This window comes from Epinephelus lanceolatus, chromosome 7, assembly GCF_041903045.1.
Source record: "Epinephelus lanceolatus isolate andai-2023 chromosome 7, ASM4190304v1, whole genome shotgun sequence".
Classification (NCBI taxonomy): Eukaryota; Metazoa; Chordata; class Actinopteri; order Perciformes; family Serranidae; genus Epinephelus; species Epinephelus lanceolatus.
In genome coordinates, this window is record NC_135740.1 from 34,874,872 (window position 1) to 34,901,607 (window position 26,736).

The 26,736-nt window shown below is 41.8% G+C and overlaps 1 protein-coding gene and 1 long non-coding RNA gene across 2 annotated transcripts in view; one reads left to right on the forward strand and one right to left on the reverse strand.

The window, feature by feature from the left end:
* Positions 1-26,736, reverse strand: part of slit3 (slit homolog 3 (Drosophila)) — a 356,338-nt gene that overhangs the window by 198,615 nt on the left and 130,987 nt on the right. The gene's annotated exons all lie outside the window — the stretch shown is intronic.
* Positions 2,003-9,761, forward strand: LOC117255523 (uncharacterized). The gene is made up of 3 exons (XR_013491885.1): positions 2,003-2,384; positions 8,971-9,091; positions 9,209-9,761. It is a non-coding gene; the product is annotated as an uncharacterized LOC117255523 (long non-coding RNA).

The window sequence follows — 26,736 nt, forward strand, 5'->3', positions numbered from 1 at the left end:
GAGTCTCAGCTGGAAATAAAGACAAACATAGTTGGCGTTTATGAAACTACCAGTTCCTGAAAATATCAATCCATCCATCCATTAGAGGTGTACAGAGATGCTGTTATTTCTGTATCTGTTCAGCCACCACAATTATTTGCCTCTGTCTCCGTATTCAGATAGAAGACCGGAAGTGGGTTATACCAGGGGTCACAATTAATCGGGCAAATGTTTTGTCAAATCCAATATTCAGTGGAAATGCAATTGTTGTGCCCTCAAAACAATACATTTATTTATTATCGGAACATTAATACTTCTGAAATATATTCCAACATACTCATACTGCCTCTCTCTATCTCTCTGTCTAGTTTCATTTTTAACTAAACTAAGTTTTATGAACTGCCTGAACCTTTCTCACGCAAGGCATTTGATCCAGTCCACTTGTAAATGCTGCCGTGAGAACATGAACCAACTCTAGGCAATTAATACCTAATTATTATTAACTTTGTAACCATATTAGTCCCTGATTCAGACCAAAGCAAGACAACTCTAGGTCTGAAAGCACCCTAAGACTACAGCTGAAAACAACAGCTTCATTTTGATGTACCAGTAGCAAATCCAGCTGCCACACCAGGCTTTTTGTCTTACGACTCCCCAGTTTCTCAGAGTGATGGCAAGAAACCATGATGTGCAATGGTTCCAGGTGGTTCAGGAAAGCTTACAAGAAAATATCACAGGTTCAGGAGGGCTGTTCAAAGAGTGAACCCGAGGAAAACCCATGCGAACACTGGGTGAACATGCAAACTCAACACAGTAGAGCCCAAGCCCTCTTGCTGTGAGGCAACTGTGCTAACCGCTGCACCATCACGCTGCAAACACTAAAATGAATAAATCATGAACACAATATGTGGTAGATAATCTAAATATGACTGATCATGTACACGTAACTGTACATCTTGTGCAAGGAAAATATTTCCTTGTGAAACTCAATAACATTACATAATTTGACAGATATAATTTTCTGCTGTCCTTCAAACCAGTATTTGTCCCATCTTCAGATAGTGTTTATTTTATTCCAATATGCCTGAAATGCTAAGAGGCTGTGTATTATCTTGGTCCGTGATGGTATGAAATATATGGTACATTGAGTGCAGCATGTAGATGAATGTTGTAAATGTGCTTGAAGCTGTCATGGCATGATTAAAATGGACGTGGTGATCAGCAGTTTTGTCACAGAGGGTAAAAGTACAGCTAACTCACCCGCTGCCATAATAAACGATAAGACGCTGACACAACGGGAATGATGAATACTCTGAACTAATGGCTGCTCGCTCGCTCACACGCATGCATAAATATGACTGACTCTTTTTTTTTTTTTTTTTTTTTTTTTTTCCATTTCGGCCTGTCTGTCTTTTCACCTCCGTCACATGTGTCTCTTCCTGTCCAATCAGTTACTGTACGTGACGGAAAAAAAAAGACAACCTGTCCTTCAAAAATCGTATTACACCGTTCCTTCACTCCAGAAAATTCAGCACCCAAAACACATCGTATAACAGCTTGGGAGCGAATGTAGACCGCCTCAAAAGTTGTGATATGAAAATCATTCATGCCCCTGGGGGGATATATGGAGAGGAATAAAGGATGAATGTGGACAGACAGAAATTAAACCAAATTCTCCCCTCCCACCCAATCACACTGCATCACAAATCACTAGCTCCGCCGCTAATTCAGGGGTGTTACGGTGTGCAGGCCTTGGCATATGGCATATGGTGTGAGTGTGTGTGTGTGTATGAGCATTTGTGTGTAGAAGTGTGTGTTTGCATATTATAGTTGGGAGATGAGGGAGCGAGAAAGAGAGACAGAGAAAGAGAGGGAGAAGGAAAAGATGATTTAGGAGTAATGAGAGCCGGTAAAATCATGGTGCCCAGCGGCATTATGGGACTAAATCTAATCTGCTAATGGAGAGGGGGGCGTGGGCTGGGGATGGGAGGGTGATGGAGGGAGGAGGAAGGGGTGGAGTAGAAGGGGAGATAGATGGAGAAGGGAAAGGACAGCAATGGCAGGAATGAAGGTTGAAGACAGAGGAAAGGAGGGAGGGCAAGAAGGACAGAGAAGAAAAAGGGAGGTATCGAAGAAGGGAGGAGGATGGAGAAGTCTGAGACAGAGTAAAGCGCAAAAAAAGGAAACATGGAGGGGAAGGAAATTAATACAGAACCAAAACACACTGACTAAAGAAAGAAAGAATGAGGATGATGAGAATAGAAGAAGAAGAAGCGAAGCAAGATAACGGTGAAGATGCCAGAGAAGAACATACCACAAAACAAAGGAAGAAGGGAAAATTAAACAAGAAAGCAAGAATGCAGAGAGAGGAGAAAAAGGTCAAGGACATAGTGAAATGATGGGAGGTGAGTTTAGAGTGTGACGTGTGTGTACGTGTGTGTGTGTTAGAGAAATAACCTGAGGTGGAGGCACTGGGAGGGCAGGACCCAGGAGAGCACAATCAGCACATATTGCTATCACATGGTGCACAAAATGCTCTTTCTCTCTCTTCACACACACACACACACACACTCGCATGCAGATGGGCAAAGTTTGCACACCATACATGACGTACGTGAAACAACAGAAACACCATCCTCATTGTTGCTCTCTCTCTCTCTCTCTCTCTCTCTCTCTCTCTCTCTCTCTCTCTCTCTCTCTGCCACACACACACACACACAGACACACTCGTACACACCCACACACTCTGCAGAAGGCAGCCATTGGGAGGTAATTGCCCCAGACTGTTAATGTTTTCCAGGATAAAACTACACCAGTCTTTACAAGGCCGGGCTAATTTCACAACTTTACGTCGTTACCTCAACAAAATGGCTGACAACCGCACTGCAACCACTCCAAAGAGATACAAGAGAAAAGAAACTGGAAGTAGATTTTATTTTATACGTCTAATCATTTATTTAAATGTCCTGTGAGATATCGGGTGGTGCTGCGGGTATGTGCATCATTTGGAGGCTTTTTTAAATTATGCCAAGTGGGGCCACCCATGCTGAAGATGTGCAATGTGTATATCCTGCAAGGTGCTCTATTTAAACATTCCTCCAAATTGTCTTTCTAGTGTTGCACAGAGTCCCTTTATAAGCCGCACATTTCTATTTTTTGTATTGCAGCATTAGAGTTGCAGACATTAGTTGATTAATCAATTAGTTGATCAACCTAAACTTAAAGGTATACTGTGCAGGACTTTCCTAAAACACCATGTATAGACTCATACAGATGTAATCCGTCTAAATCATCACTTATGACCCATTTGAAGTGTATGGCGGTATACTTTTCTGCACGGGCTCTGTGCCCTGCCATTTTCTTATTTTCTTCTTTGGGACACATATGGGCGTGTACCCCCACAGCGCTCAGGTGAGGTCAGGGCTAGCAACCAGGTGACAGACCATAAGCAGGAGGCATCCAAGAGACACACCTTGCCCAAAATAAAAAAACAACCTGCAAATAAAGTGCAGCAGAACGACAATCGAGCGTGAATCTGGGGTTGGCTTTTACTTTCAATTTAGCTGGCGAGCCTGTTTACAAACCATTACTAACAATCCTGCACAGTATACCTTTAATTGAAACTATATTGATAACTGATTAATTAATTATTCAAGCAAAAATGCCAATTATTTGATGGTTCCAAGTTTTGCCAAACATTTTGTTGTTGTAACATCATACTAAATTTATAGTTTTCAGGTTTTGGACTATTGGTCATACAAGACAAGACATCTGCGGAAATATTTTGTGCTCTAGGACAGTAGTTCCCATCTGGTGGGCCATAATCCAAAAGTGGGTCACGGGTCCATTCTGAATGGACCGCAAGTGACTCACAAACATGACAAGTTTGTAAAAAATACATACTTTATTTTGGAGTACAGTGAATTTCCTACACAGAGCTTTTATTTGAAGTCACGTCTCCTGCTGTAGAGTGAGTGATGGACAGCTACTTAACGGTGACAGCAAACTAGTTCCATGAAATCGCCAAACGCTAGCATGATGCTGAATATATTAAAGTGTGTAGACCCTGAAGTAATGAATATAGAGAAATCTGGACCCTGTGGCTACACCAATTGGAAACCAGGGGTCCTTGCAGGAGTTCCAAACAAAAAAATGGGAAATAGTTTATTTTCACGATCTAATTTACTATAGAACTGAGCCCTATGTGAGTAAGAGTCACAAGAGTGACTTTCCTCCATGGTTATCTCCTCAGCTGTAGTTGACAACTATCGCACTCTGGTCCTTATCATATCTGAGGGTGATCCCAGCTGACGCTGGGCGGGAGGCAGGTTATACCCCGGACAGGTGGCCGGACCATCACAGGGCTGACACATTGAGACAGACAACCATTCACACTCACATTCACACCTACGGACAATTTAAAGTCACCAATTAACCTGCATGTCTTGTCTGTGGGAGGAAGCTAGAGAACCCGGAGAAAATCCACGCTGACACCTTACAGAAGAGCCCAGCTGGCTGGAAGGTTTGAACCTGGAACCCCTCTGCAGTGAGGCAGTGCTCAAATGGGGGTCCATGACCTATCAATTTAGGTGTCCTTGACAGCCAAAAGGTTCCATGTTTTCTGATGTTTAATATACCCAATGACTAATTGAGAGAATAATTGACAGGTCAATCAATGCTGAAAATAATTAGACAGACAGCATGTCAGCATGTTGTTTCTGCAGCATTGTGCTGCAGCAATTTTTCTTAAAGGGCTGCAGAAAGAGCACATGATGAGTTATCTGCAAAACCATTGCTACACAATCTAGAATATGAGTCATCTTTAAATGATATGCTATCAGTCTCTAGGATCTCTTCATTATGTGATGCTGAAACTCTCCAGTGAAAGCAAAGTAAACTCACCTCGTTCAGGCTGGGTGGCCCTCGCTGCAGTGCGGAGAGCGATTGTCAGACTGTCAGATTTTATTGTATTGCACTGTATCATATCATATTGTTTTAAATCATTTTCATGACTCATGTGTCTGTGATCATCTCAGTTTATAAATACAATCTGCAGTTGGAAATTGAACCTTGGGCCGCAGTGGTAAACTCCTACACGGGTTTGAAGTCCAGACACCCTGTGAAACTGCACCAAAACCTCAACAATCTGCTATGAGCAACACAAACAGAGCAGAGCCGCATGGCAACTCCATTATCTTGATAGTAAACAGGACCCCAGCTCTGCAAATTGCAGTATCTAAGCTACGACATCAACACACAACAACGAGCTAAGAGGTCCAAAACATACAACACACAGAGTATTGTATTGGTGCATTACTGTGTTACTGTACGACTGTCCACTGAGCAGCCCTTTACCTCAGAGAAACCTTAACTTAAACACATTAAATGTAACTTGAACTCCTAAATGAACTCCTAAAAGACATTACTTCCCCCAAAAACACTTTTCGCCCAGGTCCCCAAGAGTGTAGAAAAATAAATCCAAACTCCCTATAATTCAGCATGAGACGATAGCCGACCGTTATGGTGGCAATGATACTAAACAGCAGCCGGACACAATGTCAAGCTGTAACATCTTGTGTTGGGCCGTTTGAGTCGCAGGTCGGTAAAAGAAAACACAGATGCAACATTACCCTGCAGCTTAGACAATTACACCAAATTACACTGAAACTCTGCAGTGGCTCTTGTGTTTATGAGGTAATGTACAGTTTCAGTACATGAGATTGTAACCGCGCTCCCTTACACATTCAGGTCACAGGCACGCCGCTGCAATCAAACAGCCATTACAGTGTCGAGTGTTACTGTTGAGACAAAGCAGACGGGGAAGAGATAGGGTCAAAAGCAGTTATTGAATGAATTAAAACATAGAAAGTTCTCTTATTTGCACTAGATGAACATGAAATATCTACTGCTGTGCAATGTTTACATAGAATAGAATAAGTCGGGCAGAAAGCCGCCTGGTGGAGCTCAAGCAAACCCCACCCAGCAGGTAGGCCGCCTGCATCAGAGCACCTTGCCTGGCAGAGGGACCAAAAGGAGTTTCCGGACAGTAGATGGCGCTGTAATGCTTCTCTGTGCTTCTTTCCAAGCACAATCAATGCATTCAGATCACTATCACACACTCTGCCTGCTCATCAACATCAATACCTGCAGATCACTCAGAGACAAGGCTTACTATCTCCCATCCTGGTGAACTTCCACAGCAACACACACACACCTGTTAAATGCACCCACGAGAGCAGACATCTATTTTCATTTGAGTAGATTCTTCTACTTGCATAAATTACGGCATGACAGAGAGAGTAAATGTATCTTGTGTCTTTGCATTTAAACCTATTGTCATTTATATTAGATGTGTCATTAGCTTGGGTACACTGGAAATAATTCAAACGTAGCACTGCATAATTTCCCCGCTCCTGACTAAATGCCCTCCAAATTTGTCACTGCCGGACATGAATCAAACTGACACATTGTTCATTAAGCGGGCTGATGAAAGGCAGAGTTGGCACAGTGAGGGGAAACAAAGGGAAGAAATGGATGTCTGCATTTTTTTTCTCTCCTTCCACACCTGTTGTGTGTCTTCTCAGTCTATCCTCTCTTCGTTACGTCTGTCAGTCCGTCTGCCGTATCTGTCTTTCTTCTCTCTACAAAGAAGAAAGACAGACACTGGAGGGATCTGTGAATCATTATCCTCTGCTCACCCAGTGACACCGAGAAGCTAATAGGCTCCCAGCAGGGAATACGTGTGTGTGTGTGTGTGTGTGTGTGTGTGTGTGTGAGAGAGAGAGAGAGAGAGAGAAAGGGTGTGTGGAGAGAATTTACATCTTTGAACATATATTGTCTTGTTTCTCTTTCTGTATGTTAGCGTTCAGCTTTTCTATGTTCAAACATGCACTTCCTATTCAGTTTGTCTGTGTGTGCCGTTGTCTCTAAATATGTGTGTGTTTTGTGCACACGTGTGTGTATTTGCACACACACTCAAAAGAGTGTTTCTGTGTGCGTAAGAGTGTGTGTGTGTTTCTCATTTCCTCCATGTAGAGATTAGGGCCAAAGAAGAGCAGCATTATCAGACAGCTGGAAATGAGATCTCAGTAGGGGACTCGACTCCTCTGCCTTTCTTTTCATCCGTTCTTCCACACCTCCGTCAGTCCCTCCTCCTCTCCTGCTACTCCTCCTTCACCTCCTTCTCTTATCCTCTCTGCTAGCTGTGCTTTTACCTCTCTGTCCCTCCCTCCTGTCACTATATCCCCACTCATCTTTCATTCCATGCTCACTTTTGTCAATCCTTGTACTAACAGCCCCGCCTCACCTTTCTATACCTGCGGCTCTTACTCTTCTCTCATCTGTCCATCCATTTATTCCTCCATGTACTCATCCTCTGCCTCCCTCTGCTAAAAAATATTATGTCTGTCTAATTGTCTTTATGTGTTAGACTTTATTTCGTTAGTAATCCATTCATCAATCCAGTGTATCTACCTAATGGCGCAAAGGAGATTCTTAATATCTGAGCTGCAATCGACTTTCCTGTACATAAGATGTGAAATGCAGATTAAAAATTAAAGTAGCAATCTGTGAAGCAGAGTCTAAAAGTTAGCTATTAAAATTTATGCTCATTGAGTTCTTAATCACTGTTCAAGTGTGGCTACAACTTGTTACTGAGATTTTCACTCCAAACTGACTGTTGCTGCTGTTGAAAACAAGTCATGCTTTACTTCCTGCGCACTAGTGGTCAGTGGATATTGGTTTTTCAGTGGCTGATGCCGATATTTAGAGAGCAGGGCAACCAATGGCTGAAATAAAATGCCAATATCATGGTGCTGTTTTTTCCAATATATACAACAATCAAATTTTACTTACAAATGAGACATACTATTGCTGACTTACATGAACATTTATCTTAATGCAATCATTATTTGCATTGCCTCAGTTTGCTGATCTCAAGCAGCCCAATCAACTGATGGAGCAGCTGATTGATGGAAGAGAGTCAGCTGATAGATCACCTGATTCATTTCCATGCAACCAAATGGCAAATCTCATTCTGGGCGCCCTATTTAAACTGCTCTGGCCTGCCTACTGTTTCTGCTTCCTCTGCAAGCTGCTTTGCAACCGACCTCCACCCCAGCTCCTCCTTTTCATGCTGTGCCTGACTTATCAAAGTCATTTCTGTTTGTCATTGATGCTGCTCTGTTCTGTTCCCAGGGTTGTTTGCTGCTGCTCCCCCTGCCTTAGGCTTTCCATGTGGGCACATGGAAGGGCAGAAAGGTGTGCTCTCTCTGCCTTAAGGCTTTCCATGTAGGCGCATGGAAGGGCAGAAAGGTGTGCTCTCTCTGCCTTAAGGCTTTCCATGTGGGCACATGGAAGGGCAGGAAAGTTTGCTCTCTCTGCCTCAGACTTTCCTTGTTTGTACGTGGAAGGGCAGAGGTGTGCTCTTTGACTACAGTGTTCCTGTCTGAACTACTAATTAGTTTAACCTTACACGTGAGGTTTGTTTCTTAATATCTAAACATTTATTTAAAAAAACAAATGAATGAAACCAATTATTCCTCCTCGGTCAGGCAGGGCAGGGGGTCAGCTGAGCGGAGCAAACACAAGGCACCTCCATGTATAATATTAGGGGACAATGAGATGTGTCTGCAGACATTTTTGTTACCAGCCTCCAATTGCAGGTATCAGCCAATGCTGATTATCCCAACATGGCATTAATCAGTGGATCGACTGTATTTGTTCTACCACTACCGTGCACTCCGGTTTTCCCAGGACAGATTACCACTAACCATGTTTACAACACACAGCTGAATCAGGATGGACTGAATAGCTATTGTGTTACATCAGTTGGCAGTTAACTTGCAGAAAAGACATCTTGTATAATTGTTTTTATATTGATATAACAATCTCTTACTGTGGTGAGCATGGACTTTTGGCTTTTATTTTATGAACATTTCCGGAGTCTACTTCCTGTGTGGGCTGTTTGCTGCTGTGTTTGCCTGTCTCCAGAGGCTTCTCCCTTCCCCCGCCCTGCACTGAGGCTGAGTGCACACACCTGTGACTCATCTGCAATCAACGGGCTGTTAAGACTGCCACCGTCTCTAGCCTCAGTGCCAGAGTATTCGCAACTGTACGCAGTGGTATCTCGGCTCCTCTGATCCTCCAGTGAATTAAGTATCTTGCAAGTTTGATGGTGTTTTTTGCTCCTCGTGTGTTAACCCTCGTTCTCCTGCCTTTTTTGTTCCAGTGTCTCCCTCCGTGCCTCTCAGCAGCCCACAGCCCAGCACTCTCACCTGGTTTCCTCACTCTGCACCTCGACTCCGGATCTCCTCAGTTCTCTGCACAATTCTGACACAATAAACCTGTTAACCCTCTTCCCTCTGTGTCTGCATTTTGGGTCCTATTCCTCACTGCCATCACATCTTACATTATTACTAAGATATATCTGGACAGAGTTTGACTTTCTCAAAGTCAAAAGTAGAAACCTCAGAATGGTAAATTAAAAACAGACAAGCGCATGACAAGTGAACACGATAGTGAGCGAAGATCTTATTAAGAAAGACCCTCCGCACGCTGATAGAAACCGAACTGTTTAGGATAAACTGCATCTCTGTGAGGCCATTTCCTCGTGCCATTCTTTTCATCTTCTTCTCCTCTTTACTTTTGGCAGTCCAATGTCACCATGACGACAACAAAACAAACACGGCCCGAGCCACGGTTTTGTAGATAAACACTTCATTGTTGAGATCTGTCGTCTTGTCATGGAAAAGTTATGAAACAAATAAATCTATCTTGAACAATCTGTTGGAATTCATGTTTGGCTCCACTGGAAGCACACAGCATCACATCATCATATAGTGTGTGTGTGTGTGTGTGTGTGTGTGTGTGTGTGTGTGTGTGTGTAGGGCTGGGATGTAACAGAATCCATGTTACAGCACTACATAAATAAACTACAAAAGAAATTTAACGTATTAAAGAGAATGCTGTGGTTAAATTAAAATACAGTATACTAGAGTAATGAGATAATTACAGAAGTGGCTCTGTGAGGACTCTTGGATGTCGTTCAGCAGGAAAAAGGGAAAAAAGGATGGTAAACTCTAAGTAAAGGCAGCAAAATGTCCAGTTTCAACACTGGAAAGAACTCACTCCAAGGTTAGAAGCTACATTCAAATATATATTCATATATATATTTACGACACAGAGTGGATGGATACTTGTCTAAAATGTAATATGAAACCTTTCTAGCAGCCTGTCTGTATATCTGTGTGCACAGGGGTCAGCGTAGAGTCTATTGGGTATTTCCAGGAAGTGGTAGCCAAACTAAGTTTATTATCTCTCTTCCTCAATCAAATCAGTGAGAGTGAAACATGTAGAACAGGACACCATTTCCTGACAACCACACACACACACACACACACACACACACACACACACACGCTGCTATCTTGACTCAAACATCTACTGAGTGTGACCATTGTGCCAAAGAGAGGAAATCCCTTCGCAACCCACACCTACTCGCGACATATTACACCGTGGTCTGTGTGTCTGTACGTGTGTGTGTGTGTGTGCTTGTTTGGTCTGCTGATGCTATCTCTGTCTCTCATTGACAGCGAGGAAGGAAATGAACAGTCAGTCACACTGACAGCAACACAGTCTCAACCGGAAACAACCGTTCAGATATAACGCTTCATGTCTGTTGACACATGATGTGTAAAACGAAGTCTGTACTTTTGAAGGAAAAATAACAAATTCAAATACATTTTTACATCTCACATCTATTGTTTGTTCACAGTAACTTACGGATAGAAACCCCCTGTGTAAAATGAAACGACGCCGAGCAAACGCTGCCTCAATTGGTCAGTTTTTAGCCACTTAAAAATGGCCAACTCAAAAAAATCTATATCAGTTTAAGCATACGCTATATTTAGAATATTTTCACTGCTTCACCTTGCCTTCACACAGACCTTTCCAACGGGGAACTAAAGCTGCTTGTACAAAGAACCAAAAGCCAATGACAAAAATATTATTTCAGAAAAAGGGAATTGCTGGTGGTCTACCACTGCCTCAATCAGTTAGCGTGTGAGATAAAGTGGTGAAAATATTCCCCATATGTTGTACATTTACACTAACAATGACTTTTAGGTGAGACCTTTCATTTGAGGTTGCTAAATTATATTATGCTACAGCCCCTGTCACACACACAGTCACACACTGGCTACCATACAAGGTGCCACCTGCTCCTCAGTTTTTAACACATCCACACAGCGATGGAACAGCCATCGGGAGCAATTTGGATTTCAGTATCTTGCTCAAGGATTCTTTGACATGCAGACTGGAGGAGCCGGAGATTAAACCGCTGATCTTTTGATTAGTGGACAACATACTCTACCTCTGAGCCTCAGCCTCCCTTAAATAAGGTACAAAAAATATCTCTAAAACGTACTAAAATGTCCTCCTCAGTGAAGTGAAGTGTTTTGAAACTGTGAACTCATTAGATATGAATACACAAACTCCACTTAAAGCTTATCAAGGTCTCACTGTCTTACACCTAATCACTCTTCCTGTCTGAATAACATTTCCCATCTATCATTCAACATTTTATTCTGTTTTTTATCTCTTTCATTTTCTGTCTTAACTTCATCTTGCTCTGCTGAAGAGATACAGTGTCTATGTTTACCTCCTTGACCCCTGTCTCTTCACTCTCATCTCCATCATTCTCAGTGTCCCATCTCTGCCCTGTGCCCTCCTTGTCTCTTTGCTACTCTTGTCCTCTCCTCTAATCACAGTTTTCACTTGATTGCCCCTCTTCTCTCCTGTTCGTGATCATATTAGCTCTCTCTTTACATTTATAGACACTTTCATGTCTAGCAACTTAACCGCTAAGGGCTCTCGACATATTGCGAATGCTTGTGTGCAGTTTTTTTTGTTTGTGTTCGTGTGTTTATGAGGACATGCATCCACCTGTATTTATTTGTCTGCGTATAAGTGTAAATGTTAGACGCTCTCCTCCCAGACAGTCTGAGGGTACAAAGCCGCTGAGATTACACGTGGCGCCGTCGGCCATGTAGACACTAATCAAATATACGATCCCTGTGTCGAGTCTCAACGGGCTGATAGAGGAAAAAGAAAGATGGGGGGCAGCAGGAAAGAGCCATGCAGAGAACTGAGCTGACCAGCCTGGTGCGACCTGTTAGAGAAAATGTGGGAGGACGGAGAGAGAGAGGGAGAGATGCAAGGAGAGAGAAGGAGGGGGAGGTAGGATTATAAAAAATACACATTCATAAATCACCCCATCTAAATGTTAATTGGTGCTAAATGGCACGTTTGAATAGGTTAAGTGGATGCTCTGAATTAGTGTACTTTACGTAGGTGGTTCAATAAAAGCCCATTTCTAAACCCATAACTCCCCAAATATCATTTGTGTCAAACAGCAGAGCACTTGATAGCTTCACCTCAGACAGACTGCACAGTTTCAAAATAAAGTGAAGCATCGGATCATTTAATTCAATCAGAATCTTTCCCTTTCAATCTGTTTTTGAAAGGGACAGTTCACCGAATGTAGCATGTACCCAGTGTACCCACTGTGCACAAAGTGGCCCACCAGAATGCTAAGCACCAACAAGGGAGAAGTTGCGGAGCCTAAGTGAAGGAGTTGCGAGCATTTGACCATTTTGCCCAGTGGAGAATTAATTTCCTTGCATTGCAGATATACTTCATCTTTTTCTTCGTCTTTTTTAACAGCACGGCCCAGCGAGTATCCCCTGGGGCCGATTAAACACTCAGTGTCACTTACACAGAGGTTGGGAGGGTTAAGTGGACCGGCTGAGCGTTAGACAGACAGAGGTAAATTGCTACAATGACAAACTGCCGCACTGCTTGTATGAGTCCCACTGCGCTCTGTGACATGGTGTGCGTGCCCCATACAGTTATCTGAATAGGTACAAACACACACACATATAAATATATATATACACTGTGAAAAATGCTGCTCTGCGAGTGAGTGGCCCAGCCAGCCAGCCACCGTCTCCGTCTCCATCTGAGGTGACCTCAGTGATCATGACATCATGAGGTAGGTTTGATTTATGTGCGTGCTGCGCTGAGGAGCATATTCAAACAAACAGGCCCTGGGTGGAGCAGAGGGGGCCCCATGGGAGGAAGAAGGAAGCAGCCGGGGACACGAGGGGAGAGGAAGAAATGTGACAGTGAGAAGAAATATCACAGTGTGAACCTGTACAATATTGTATTCTAAATATAGTAACAGTATTTAATTACATTCTGTCTGTAGGTGCTATTTTGTTTGATACACGCCATGCTGTTTACCCCCTGACCAATCAGACAGTTGCAGTTGGGCAGGGTCCAACATTAAGGACTGTCTGATGGCCGGGGGCCAGTGAATACAATCAGCCAATTGCCCGATGAAGCCAGTGCTCAAAAAAGTGAGCTAGCGAGCAACATTACTACATCTGCTCTACTCTCAAAGACTTTGCTCCACTCTCCCTGTGTCTGTCTACGAAACAGGCAGGCTTGTTTGCTTAATAGATGAAATGGTGGTATATCTTAAACAACATTCGAGCTGAAATGCAAAAGAATATTCTCTGCGTCAGCTCAGTGCTTAGTGGGTATGTCGTAGAGCCAGAAAGAGTGACGGTGGATGAGCTCAGAGCAGACAGGTGCTGCCGATCAGAGAAGCAGAGAAGAAATTAAAAGTAAAGTTGTCAAGTCGTAGTAAATGTACAGTGTAGGTTTCAACTTATTTCAACTTATATAGTACAAGATCAATAGAAGCAGGGGTCTACCACACCAGACAGGACCCCAGATGCAGGCTGTGCAAAGATGCTCCTGAGACAGCAGGGTGTAAGATGCAGGCAGGAACAGTGTACATGGGACACCATATCCAAGTGGCTGGCATAGTGTACAAGAACATCTGCATTGGGTATGGACTGGAAAATCCCAAGGTCACAATGGAAGACACCTCCTAAGATGGTTGAGAATGACCCAGCTAACATCCTGTGGGACTTCCAGATCCACACTGACAGACTGGTGATGGCTAACCAACCAGACATCGTGTTGATCGACAAACAACAGAAGAAGGCAGTGGTGAGAGATGTAGCAATGCCAGGCAACACCAACATCAGGGAGAAGGAAGACAAAACCCGGAAAAATACCAAGGGCTGAAAGAGGATCTAGAAAAGATGAAAAAGACCCCCAAACTGGGAGAGTGGCTCCAGCAGATTCCAGGTACAACATCTGAGGTCTCTGTCCAGAAGAGAGCAGTCCTAGGAACAGTTAAGATACTGCACAAAACCCTCAAACTCCCAGGGCTCAGGGGACCCGAGCTTGAGGAAGACACACCACCACCATGGGGGGAGTGTGAGGAGGATTAAAATTATATACATACATATATATATATATATATATATATATATATATATATATATATATATGTTAATTTATCAAAAAACAATATCTCAATATCCAACAACGCCATCTTATATTTACTCTATATCGTGCAGCTCAAAAGGGGACAGAGGAGAGGAGAGGAAAGGAGACAAGAAAAAAGGTGGAAAATTGAAAGAGAAGAGGAAGTGAGGAGTATTAAAAAACACATATGCTGAAAGAAACAAATGAGGTGAGGACAAAATATAGAGGAGAAGAAACAAGAGGAAAGAATAATGAGAGAAGAGAGGATGAAAGGAGGGGAGAGAGGAAGTCTGATGGTAGGAAAATGAATGTATGACCTCCATCCTGCTCATGTCCTACAGCTGGCACACACACACACACACACACACACACGCGCACACACATGCACACACAGTGTCCCGGAGCAGAGTGTATGATTAACTGTAAGGATATATGATCCATTTACATCATAATCAGGTGCATTGTACTGGATTATCATCTGAGGTCACCCCTCCTCCCCTGTTCTCACTTCACTGAATATGTGTGTGTGTGTGTGTGTGTGTAGGGGCTATGTCTATGTATGTGAGTGCACCTGAGGTATTCGGCAGACAATAAGAGAAAGAGAAAGAGAGTTATATTAAGGAAAAAATTATTCAGGGTTGGCGGTGGATCTGTTCACTAATTGGATTTCACATTGAAAAATTAATACACTGCATTATCAAGGGTCAATGCAAAGCCTCAAACTACACTGAGCTACCAGCAGCACACACTGTGACACACTCTTTAAAAATGGATGCTTAGTATTGACACAGTGGTTAGAAAAATAAAGTTCTTTAAAATTTTATTTCCTCTGTTTTGGCTGACGGCAATGTTTCCCGAGCACGGTTTTGTCACTCATCACTTTCCGCCTTTTTAACCATCCTTTCATCCCCCCATACTGAGCACTGTCACATTCACACTGAAGAACACACTCACCCACATTTGACATTCCAGTTATTTTAAATATGTCATTTTGATTTGCCGCAGCAATCAAAATCCGCAGACATCGCCAACTGTGTCTGATGGATCACCCGACCACGCCGGAGCGATCACTACCAGGGAGTCAAAGTAATTATTTTCGTAAGTTCATTTGAGCCAGAGACAGCAGCAATGTTTCCTTAAAAACATTAGTCCACATAAATTTGGTCCGGGCAACCACTTCTCCACTCCTCATTTAACTCCTTTAACTTCTAAGATCTGGACCCAAATGAGCTTTTGAGACGCAACATTGACTTAAATTTAAGTCTTGAAATTCGGTCAACTTTCTCTATTAGGGAACTTTTTATTGTCTTGATAATAATTACTTTCCTTCCACATTGCCAGTCAACTTGGCCATTCTCTTCGCAATAACTTAAATTTAGAGGAAACTGGAAAAATACTTATTACGGACTGTATAAATCCTCATATATTCAGTTTTGTAAACGTTCATTATGCTCAAGTCATATTTTTACAAGTTTGGCAGGCATCACGTAACGAGCCAGTAACATGGCAATCAAAGAATAAATGCAGCTGGAGTGTTCCTGTAAATTCACAAACTCCTCTGCACTGACATAATTTGATGTTTGAGGAGTTTATGAGTGTGTGTGTGTGCGTGCACGGGGATGCTGCTACTCATGCTGAGCCATGTGGGCTTCAGGACACACACACACACACACACACTCACACACATGCAGACACAGCTACAGTAACTAACTCATTAAAACGGCTCATTTCACCCCAACCTCAGCCAACACACACACTGCTCTCTGATCCAAGTGCTACACACACACACACACACACACACATATGGACTGCAGGCTTAGCCACAGTTGCGCACACACACACGCACACACACACACTCACTCATCCATATCGGACTAAGGGTGTCACTTCCGGATTTAGTTTCCCTCTGTAGCCTCTATCTTTATCTCTTCCTGTTATTGAGGTGACGAAAAACACATCAAGAGGAACAACAGATAAAAATACAGTAATTAAGACCAGGGTGAGAGCCGGATGTTCGAATGGTGGAAACCGCATCGAAGCTTCTTTCTGATGTGGTATCAAATTACAATATTTTAACGTATTCATGGGGTTCATTCATTATTTTTTTTCTTAAAACACAATGGAAATATATTGCTGTTGATTGTTATACCAGAAAGGAATGAGTTAAAATTGCGTATATTAAATCAAATACATGAAAATCACTGCTCCCCATTTCACACACCTACTTAAAATCCAAATGTGATCGAGCATTTTCAGTTGTAGGGCCTGAATTATGGAATAGTCTGCCATTTACAAGTAGACTTACCCTTCCATTGATACCTTTGAACCTTGTCTTAAGACCCATCTGTGTTTTTTAGCTTTTTAATTATTGTCAGGTTGACATGCCAAAACTCTGGTACTTTAGTTTGTTGTTTGTGCAATGCTGTTTTTGTTTTACTATATCACTGAGATGTTTGCTTTTATTAACTTACTTTCACTGTACTTAACAAATTTATATTCTCTTATTTATCATGGTTTTTATTGACCATTCCTGTTTTTCTATTTGACCGTGCCTCAGTTTAATTTCATCTCTTTGTAAAGCACTTTGGTTAAATGGTTGTTTTTAAATGTGCTCTGTAAATCAATTTGTCTTTTTGAAGCAGGAAACACAGCAGCCATGCATTGTGTAACAAATCTGCTTCTTTTAAGGAAAAATTGGGGATAATTTTATGTTCGATAATAACGGATTTTGATAATAATATTCAAGTTTATTTCTTGGATTAAAATGATCAATTGTTTGCAGACTGCCTTCACAACATTTTTACTTAATCCCTGTGTTAAGAACACTGTAGAACATTTCGAGCTTTGATTCAAAATGTTTTCATTGAGAAGCAGCAGTATTTTGATAATATCTTTAGTACTAAGCATTCATTGCTGTGGGGCACTTTGCCTTTCCTCTTCCCAGAAACATGGAACTCAAATGTTGGAGGCAATACCACGGCATTTTAATTTTATCCTGACAAACCGCTGTTCCTGCCTCCAAATAAAAAAAAATTAAAAAAAAGACAAAAACAATGTAAATAGTTTTCTTGTCCTGCGCTGAACCGTATTTGGAGATTTTTTTGGATCGTTCTTGAACCGCAGTCTGAACCAGAGCTGTGTTTTATCAATCAACAATAGATAGCGGAAAAACTGACATTTCGTTTGAATAAAAATGGGAACAGAATTCTGCCGGCACTTGAGAAAAGAGTTACAGTAGGAAGAAAGTCGAAAGACAGGAACAGAAGACAAAAAACAGGAATGCAGATGTAGCAGAGAGAGAGAGAAGGATGAAAAAAAAAAACAGGCGAAAAGCAGAGACAGAAAGACAGAATCTCTCATCACTACCAACAAAAGGAGAGGTGATTTTCAGTCTTTCTTCTCTCCCCTACTGTTTCCTCTTAAACCACAGAAGAGCTGCTGGTGTCAAACTGAGCCAACACAGTTTCATAAAAGCCTTCGAAGAGCACAGTCAGTTTCACATGAGAAAGACTTTCTCTGAACAGTTTAACTTATCATCTTGAAAATCTATTTATTGTTTTTACAGGCTGATAATATCATTTATTCTGAGCAGGGCAATTTACAGTTTCAGTCAGTGTGCTGACAGTTTGGGCTTGAAATGTTGCACTTTTTCTAAAGTAATGAAACATATTTTAAAGCAAACGTTTTGTGCTTGTGAATCCTCGGAAAGGTAGAGGTTTGCAAAAGATATTTCCATTTTTATTTATTTTCCTAAACCATATTTATTGTGCGTTTGTGGCAGCCAGGGAACATCAGCCAAACTGGTGTTCGCTGTTAAGATATCTAAGTTTTTAAATTTCATAAATCATGCATTGTGCAATCAAAAAAATATCAGTCACACTGGTAGATTAATCATTTTAAGATTGTCTTTTATCCATTTAAGCAGATTAACTCTGCTTTAATTCAATGCATCTATCACCCTAATTGACAGAATGTTTATAGTGTTACATATTTTCAAAGTATGTGTTGCACTATTTTAAAAACTATATTAAAAATTGAGATGCTGTGGTAATACATGGCTCCAAATTTTGAGTTGTGCGAGTAATTTTCAAAATGACAGAGATAGAAATTCACATCAGCAACCTAAAAGTACTATTTATATTATACTACACCCATAAAATATCTGGAGCACTGTGCTCTTCAATCATTTTATACACTTAAACACTAACGCCAAATAATCAAACACTAATACTGCACTTGGAAACGTGAAGATTAAACCCCTGCATGTTTATTGTACTTGGCCAATAAAGTAATTCAACCTCTGAAAATATTTTCTTTGCTGCATTAGTTCATCCAACTCCGACTGATTGAAGGAAGGAGACTCTAAAGCTCAGCCTCTGTCAGTCAACCTTAAGCCCTCAGCGAAAAAAAACACAACCACCCCCGATATGTTTTTTTCCTCCCAAAAACCCCAAAACCATGAAATCTCCCCCTGCTTGATCCAATCTTTCCTTCAGGACCCAGAAAAACATCCACCACCTCCCAGCCTCCCAGAAATCTGGTTCCAGTTTGGGGCAGCACTGAGCTGGAGGGTGGGGGTGACTGCGAGGCAGCTGACGCTTATAAATAAATAACCAGGAAGAATGCAACATATCTAAAATCTCTCCACATCTTTATGATTTTTTAATGTGGTGCTTTTTTCACAAACGTTTAATTTAGAATTTTCCCTCTGCCGTTTCTTCAATTTTTCCTCTATTTCTGCGTTTTACAAGAACATGCATAGATACGGTTTTTGTTTTCATTTTTTATGGCGGAGCCGGCTAGTAATTTGAGTGTTTAGAGTCAGTGATTAATGAAGCAGGGAGTGGATGGATTGAGATGTTAAACTAACATGCCAAGTCTGCAGGCCTTCTGTTTTTATTTCTTTCTTTTTTCTCTCTGTGTATGTGCTTTTTCTGATCTCTGTGGCCTCCATGTAGCCTCTTGAGCTCTTTCTGTTTGTTGTTTTCCTCTTACCTCACACACACCTGATAGGCAGTGCTTTTCCTTTTGTTGTACCCCTGCCAGGGGAATGTGTGTGTGCATCTGTGTGCCCTGAATCTTTTCTAAAAATTCCTTATTCTTGGACTAAAGGGGGATTACTTCAACAAAATTACTGCACGAGAAAGTGACTTAAGAAAATCATCAAAAGTCAAAACCAGCTAATCACATGGATAAAAGGCTTCCACAAAAGGGATCTACAGGATCCGCAGAAGTGGCTGAACTGAGGTTACCATGTGTTGCATTGGACTTGACACCTTTATGGGACACATATGGCCACAGAGACATACCAGAGCAGAGGCGTAGCAGCCCAAAAACCACGTCCAGCAGCATCTACATAACCGCTAATCACCTCAATCCTTGGACACTTAACCTGCCCGACCAAATACGTATATTCAATACTGTGCTTTGAATCGATAATGTAAAGCCAATGCAAGATTCTGGAGCGAAAATATGGCGAACTATAAGTTTTTTTATTTCAATGAAGAAGAAAAAGATAAAAGATATATTATAATAATCTGATTCACGCACAGGCCTGAAATACACACACATGTACAATCCGGACTTGTATACGCATTCATTTGAGAGATGTCAGATCGACAGGTTCCCCGAGCAGTTGGGGATTCAGTGCCTCGCTCAAGGGCACCTCGGTAGTGCCCAGGAGGGAAACTGGTACCTCTCCAGCTACCAGTCCACGCTCCATATTTGGTCTGGACGGGTCCTTGAACCCTCTAGTTCTCAAGTCCCTGTGAGCTGAGCTAGCGCCGCCCCAATTACTTATTTATAATAAACCAAGACATCGATCTGGAGCTATATATTGATTCAGTGATCAATGATCCAATATTATCAATTCAAAGTAAAACCATAGATACATATTGTCACCTTCCATGGCACGTCTACGTCACCATTAACGTCCGAGTGCACATTCTTCCTAAACATTTAAATGGTGCCAGGGGCCTTACACTAGGAAAAGACAATGAGGATATTTTCTGATATCGTCTCATATCGATTGCAAGCCCCCCGAATAGAATCACATCAATATCATATTGTGGCAAACTTTTTGTTATCAGCAGGTATTGTATTGTTGTCCAAAGAATCGATATAATATCATATTGGGATGAAACTTGTGATCAGTGTCAGATTTTGACGAAGAAGACAAACAATTAACATGTATGCGCATTGTAGAGAAAAAAAAAAACCCAATGTGTTCTTCCTTCTTTTTGTATTAAACAGCTTGCACTTTGCTGGCCAACTCCTAAATCCCACATGCTCCCAGAACAAATCGAAGCACCCTTGACAAAAAAAAGTAAAAGCGACAAAACATACACTATGATGGATTACCTTTCTAAACCAATTTTTAGGTCTCTGCAAATAGCTTCTCATACTTTACTGAAATAACTGAAACCAACAGCTGCCTGGAAGGTGGAGAATCAATGTGAAAGGCTTTGGCGTGCTTCTAAAAGTGGTCAAAAATAATAAACCTCTAGTCTGGCGCACTGAGACTGGCCACTAACAAGACGACTGTTAGATCAGAGGAGCTCTGTAGTGAACAGTAGGCTTCATTATGATTCTGCATACAGCACCATTATCTACCAGCGGGGGGCAACAACATACTGAAATGAAATTATTCTGTGTGGCTTTCATATACCCATTAAACATTCTACTTTTATTCAGCTCTCTGCTACTGAGTGTTTCACTCTTCCGCTGCGAACCCACATATGGCTTTGACCATGCGCCTGGCTAGCATGAATGACACCTGTGAGACATAAGGTACATAGCGGTAGTGAAGGTCAGGTTACCATGTGTTGTACGTTGGTCCTGACACCTTAGCAGGACCCACGCGGGGCTTGTATAGAGTCATATAGATTGGAGCTGAAGTACAGTAGTTTTCACAGCTAGCCGCGGCTCCCCTCATATGGAAGTCATATGGAGGGAGAAACACTACAGAACAATAGGAGTCGTTAAAATAGCGGGGGGGGACCTGTGCATGTGTGTGTACGTGTTGAGAGGGAGTGCATGCGTATCAGTTTGTACGTGAGAATGCCGAGGTGTGATTGAATGTGTGTCTTTGGTGTGTGTCTGGATGACAGGATGAAGCTACAAGTCTTTCATCTGTGAGCGAAGTTGAGGGGCAACGTGGCCAACAATTCAGGCGAGGAGATGACAGGACCCCATCCCTTTCTTTTTCAACCCCTGGCCCCCTCCCCCGAACACACATTTTCTGCTTCTCTCGTCCTTTCGTCCATCTATCTTATTTCCTTTTCATCTTGCCCTCTCTTTTTCCTTTTCCAGCCTTTTTTGTCTCAGTTTTTCTTCCTCTCACACGCCGTGTCTCTACATAACTGCTTTTTTCTTTCATGTGAACTGCTGATCTACAATGCATCGACAAGCAGTAATGCGGTGTGTGTGTGTGTGTGTGTGTTATTCTGATGGGGTACCCTCTTTGTCTGTGGTCTCCAAATGGTAGCCTGCCAATGGCTCCAAGATGTACTCTACTGATGATTCTGATCTCTCATCTTACTGCCACAAATTCTCTTGACAGACACTTCTGATCTCACCAAGACCACCATGTGAGTCTATGCGTGTTTGTCTGTTTGGGAAGATAAGTGTTTGTGTTTGTGTGTGTGTGTGTGTGTGTGTGTGTGTGTGTGCATGGGAGAAAGACAGTGACTAAGAGGAAGCCAGAGCAGTGTTGTGTCGTTTGTGGTTGAGCTCTGATAATGATTGTAAATGGTGGTTTGCCCAGATGGCACTTACTGTCTGTCACTATCAGTGTCTCTCTGTCTTTTGCTCATGCTTCTTTCCCCTTTTTTCTATTTCCAAGTAAGGTGAAGGAGGTAAATAGCAAAACGCTCACTGACACTGTCTGGCAGCTATTTCCAGGCCAGACAATGTCAAGTTGAGAGAGTCCATTGAGTTGAAACACGGGTTTGCTTTTTATGTGTCTTCCAATTAACCCTGTGACACTGTAAATGACCGAAAGTGTGAACAGGTGATGCGGATGAAAAGCTAATTTTTTTTAGGGGATCTTTGTGAAGCAAAGGTTGCTTTAATCCACTCTGAAATAATTGTAGCCTTGGATATAATCAGAGTAGCCTCAGTCAGACTGGGTGATTTATGGCAAACAATCCCTGTCTCATCTAATGCAGGTCATAGGTTAACTGCCTTACCAGTCTATCGTGCAATACATCAATGCTCTCTTGTGTCCGACGGCAAAAAATGACAGGAAAATGCATGCTTCCATACCAGACTTACACCATACAGCAACATTTTTTACATGTACTGTTTTGGGCAAATGGTAACATATGTTGAAGACATAAAATGCTCTGCAAATACTGCACAAAGGTTGTTTTTACTGGCTGCTGTGGAAGTGTGGCTTATATGGAGCCACTGTAGGTGTTCCATGTTTTGAAGTCAGGTCTCGCTCTCCTTTCAGCCATTTGACGTTACAAGAAATGGTTTTGGTTGACATGAAGTGGTGTTTTCAAAATATCTTTACTTCGTGCTGTGCAATATTCAAGAAAAAACATCTGGACTAACGCAGTACAATAGAAGCCCGCAATGAATAAAGTGGGAATTTTACGATGGCTGCCACTGTCAGTGCAAAGCTAAGATTTTCAATATTCCCAGTCAGTCCTCCATCTGTAAGAGGGATCAGGAATCCATATTGTGTCTGAAATGTCAGCAACTTGGCTACTTTGATGCTTTAGTCATAGAAAAGTATGACTTAAAGGAATAATTCACCCCCCGAATGAATGACTGTATTTCAATTACTCACCCCATGTTACGTTGAATTCAGGAAGAAACCTTTGTTTTTCTTGCTTGCCTCTACAGTGAATAGAAAAAGAATCCAAAAACAGGGAGAACTCATGATGGATTGAAGTCATAGAAGTCACAATTAACAACAGCAAAACCATTTTAGAACAGTAATTTTACCTTACTGACTATGAGAGCTGCAGGTCTACAACTGCCTCACTCAATTAGTATGGTTGTGTTATTGTGTGATTTTGGAGTCTTAAAGGATTAGTAAGGATTCACCAAACTCACACAGTAACAGAAACTAACTGACCGAAGCAGCAGCAGACCAGCAGCTCCTGTGTTCAGCAAGGTAAAATTATTGTTTTTGTCAATGGAGTCTGGCTTTGAAAGAGAGCATTGATCAGTTTTACTTTTAGGTCAGTTCCCCGTCTGAGAGTTTGGAGTGTCAGGGAAATCTGTTTGGGAAGTACTGATCAACGACTGGATAAATGAAACTTGGATTATATGGCACAAATTGTGTGTTGAGTTTGTAAATGGATGTTTTGATACAGTTTTGCTGTGTACCCTGATGACTTCAGGGGACTCCATTTTTAGATTCTTTGTTCATCAGAGGCATGCGAGAAAAGCTATGTTTTATTCATGCATTCAACGCAACACTGGTTGATTAACTGAAACACAAATCGCCATGTAGATGGTGAAGTATTCCTTTAATATAGAGCATGGAGCATCAAGTAACACCAACTCTTAAATATTGTGGGGTGACACTCATCATGTACAGATAGAGTTTGGCAAAATCTCAATACGAAAAAGTAGTTAATTCACCCTTCCCTCATATTTGAGTCATTCTTTGCCTTTACCAGTAATTCTGGGCTGGTATTTATTCATTAGTAAGGCTTTTTCCTGCTTCTATCCAATCATTGAAATCTAAAGGCGAACTCCCTCTGTGTTCACAATATCCAATCAAGTACAGGTAAATCTACCTTTCCTTGTACTTATCCACATGAAACACTGAAACACTAAAATGTATTTATGCTGCTTTGGGACTGACTTGTGGAGCTTAAAACTTCACATATATTCAAAAAAGTTTAACACAGGCGATGCTGTGGGATCAGTGACTGGCTTTCTCTGATGCAGATTTGGACAAATTAATTAAGTGTACAGAGTTTAAAATACATCAGGGTTTGTATATGTATGCTGATGTTCTCCTTCCAGTTGCTAAAAACACATATTATTAACATATAATTCCTAGAACTGTTCCCAGACCCGCCTCGCTGCTTACATATTGTGTTTCTTTTGTCTCTCTCCAAGTCGAGCTCTTCTGTGTTTCTGCTTATTGTCTCCATTACAGCCGGAAACACACAGTCCTTGTCTTGATAAAACTCAGACATGCTTCATGTCTGTCCAGCTCCATAAAGTTTTCACATTCCTTCACAAATGTTTGAAGAAAGATTTTGTTTTGGACCCAGTGCCACATGATAAACACATCTATCATGGCTATATGTTGTCAGTGTCAAACAGAAACCGCGCATCTCCAATTTCAGGACTTTAATTTTTGTAATTGGTACCTGCTGTGTTCTAATAGTATGTAGAAAATAGTCAATGAGACAAAGCCAGACCACTGAAAATGTACTGAAACTACATCTAATATGTAGACAGATTGCCCTGGTTTCTGCAATTCCACATCATATGACCATGAAGAGATCCAACAAAAGGGTCTAATTTCTACAAATGATGAAAATGTTGGCCCTTTAAGATTTAAGTTTATTCAGCGTCTTCTGTTGTAATCACCACAAACTTTACCAGTAGCACTCTAAAGCTGCAACCATTAGCTGGTCGACAGAAATTAAATTGGTAACTATTTTGATTATTAAATAATCACTTGGGGTATTTACTGAATAGCTTTGGATTTTTGGACTTTTTTTCCATTTGAAGATGTCACTCTAAGCTCTAGGAAATTACACAGGGCATGTTTACAGCATTTTACTGACAAAAAGATTAATCGTACATAGCTATCGTGACGACATTGGTATGTGGGCTCCTTTTTTGCCATCTTGGTTTTTTGGAGCCAGAAGTGACCATATTTGGGTGAGAAACTGGTGCTGTGGAGAAACGAAGGGTGGATCTAACTGAGAAGCCGGGGACAGTATCAGCGCACAGCCCTTAATTATGCGTAGCTTTAAACCTTATTATAATATAAACCCTTAGTACATTTGGCATGAACGGAGACATTACCTTTAGAGACCAAAGCCGTTTTTTGTACCAGGCTGCAAACATGTTTATTTCTGCTGTAAAGTTAAAGCATTTTAACCTGGGGGTCTTTGAGGATAGACTCACTTCTGCAGCCAGCCTCTAGTGGCCATTCAAAGAACTGCAGTTTTTCTTACTTCCGCGTTGGCTTCATTTTCTAATCCGAGAGGTTGCTGCTTGGTTGGAGCCCAATAGCATGCGCATTTTAAGTTTCCCTTTTCAGGACATGTAATTGAAAACTGAATATGTGTGGTTACAATACAGACGAGCAATGATGTATTCTCATTTAAAACATTTTCAGCCATCTAAGCTAAAATATTCAGTGCTGAAAGATGAAAATATTGAAAAACTACAGTTTAAGATGGCACACGAGAAAGAATTTCTTAAACAAGGATTCAGTGTGAGGACAGTTCCTCGTCCATTGCTTGTTTGAGAACAATACAGAAACAGGGGAACAGCTGACGGTGGTGACTAGTGGTTTTTGGAAGCCGTCTCGGCTCTCTGGAGTCCAGAGCCAGTCTCTGTTTTGTGTCCAGTGCTACACTGCTGCTATGGATACATATTTGAGGAAGAAATCTATGACACACATATGGTCATCTCATCTCTCCTTGCCAAAGCCTGAAAGACTGAAATGTCTATCTGTCAGCAGGTGTCCCCCCCACGTACACACACCCACGCACACACACACTGATGCAGGCTCATGTACAAGCAAACACACAAACACCACACAATCAACAGAGACCCCTTCCGATCCCCCGCTGTCCAGTTTCTGCAACCCATCCATCTTCCTCAACTGTCAGTCAACCGTCAAAGAGCTTTTGAAAACACTCAGTCACACACACACATGCGCACACACACACAGGTCTGAATACCCTCTCATACACAAGCATTAAAACACATACATGCTCAAAAACACTCACATGCATAAAAATATGGGCCGAGGAGCACGCAGTCACACAGATGCAAAAACCCTGCTCAGCTCTCCTGCCTGTGAGTTTACATGTGTGTGTGTGTGAGTGACTGATGTCTGGCCAACCTCTGCAGGAGAAGGCAGCTCCAAAGTTGTGTATGGATGATAAACACTGCATGGTACACGGGCATCACATGGCTGCACAAAAAGCCACCAGGCAGCCGTTTTCCGTCCCTCCCTCTTTCCCTCCGACATGTCTCTCTTTGTCTCTCCCTCATTTTCCCAACTAGGTGTTGAAAAGGCACATAAAACTTTTCTGTTCCACCATGCCACCTCTTTCGAGTTGAGACCGTGTGCGTGTGTGCATGGTGTTAACGATCCAGAGCCCTCTGATGTTTTGATCTTTCCGTGTGTTTCCC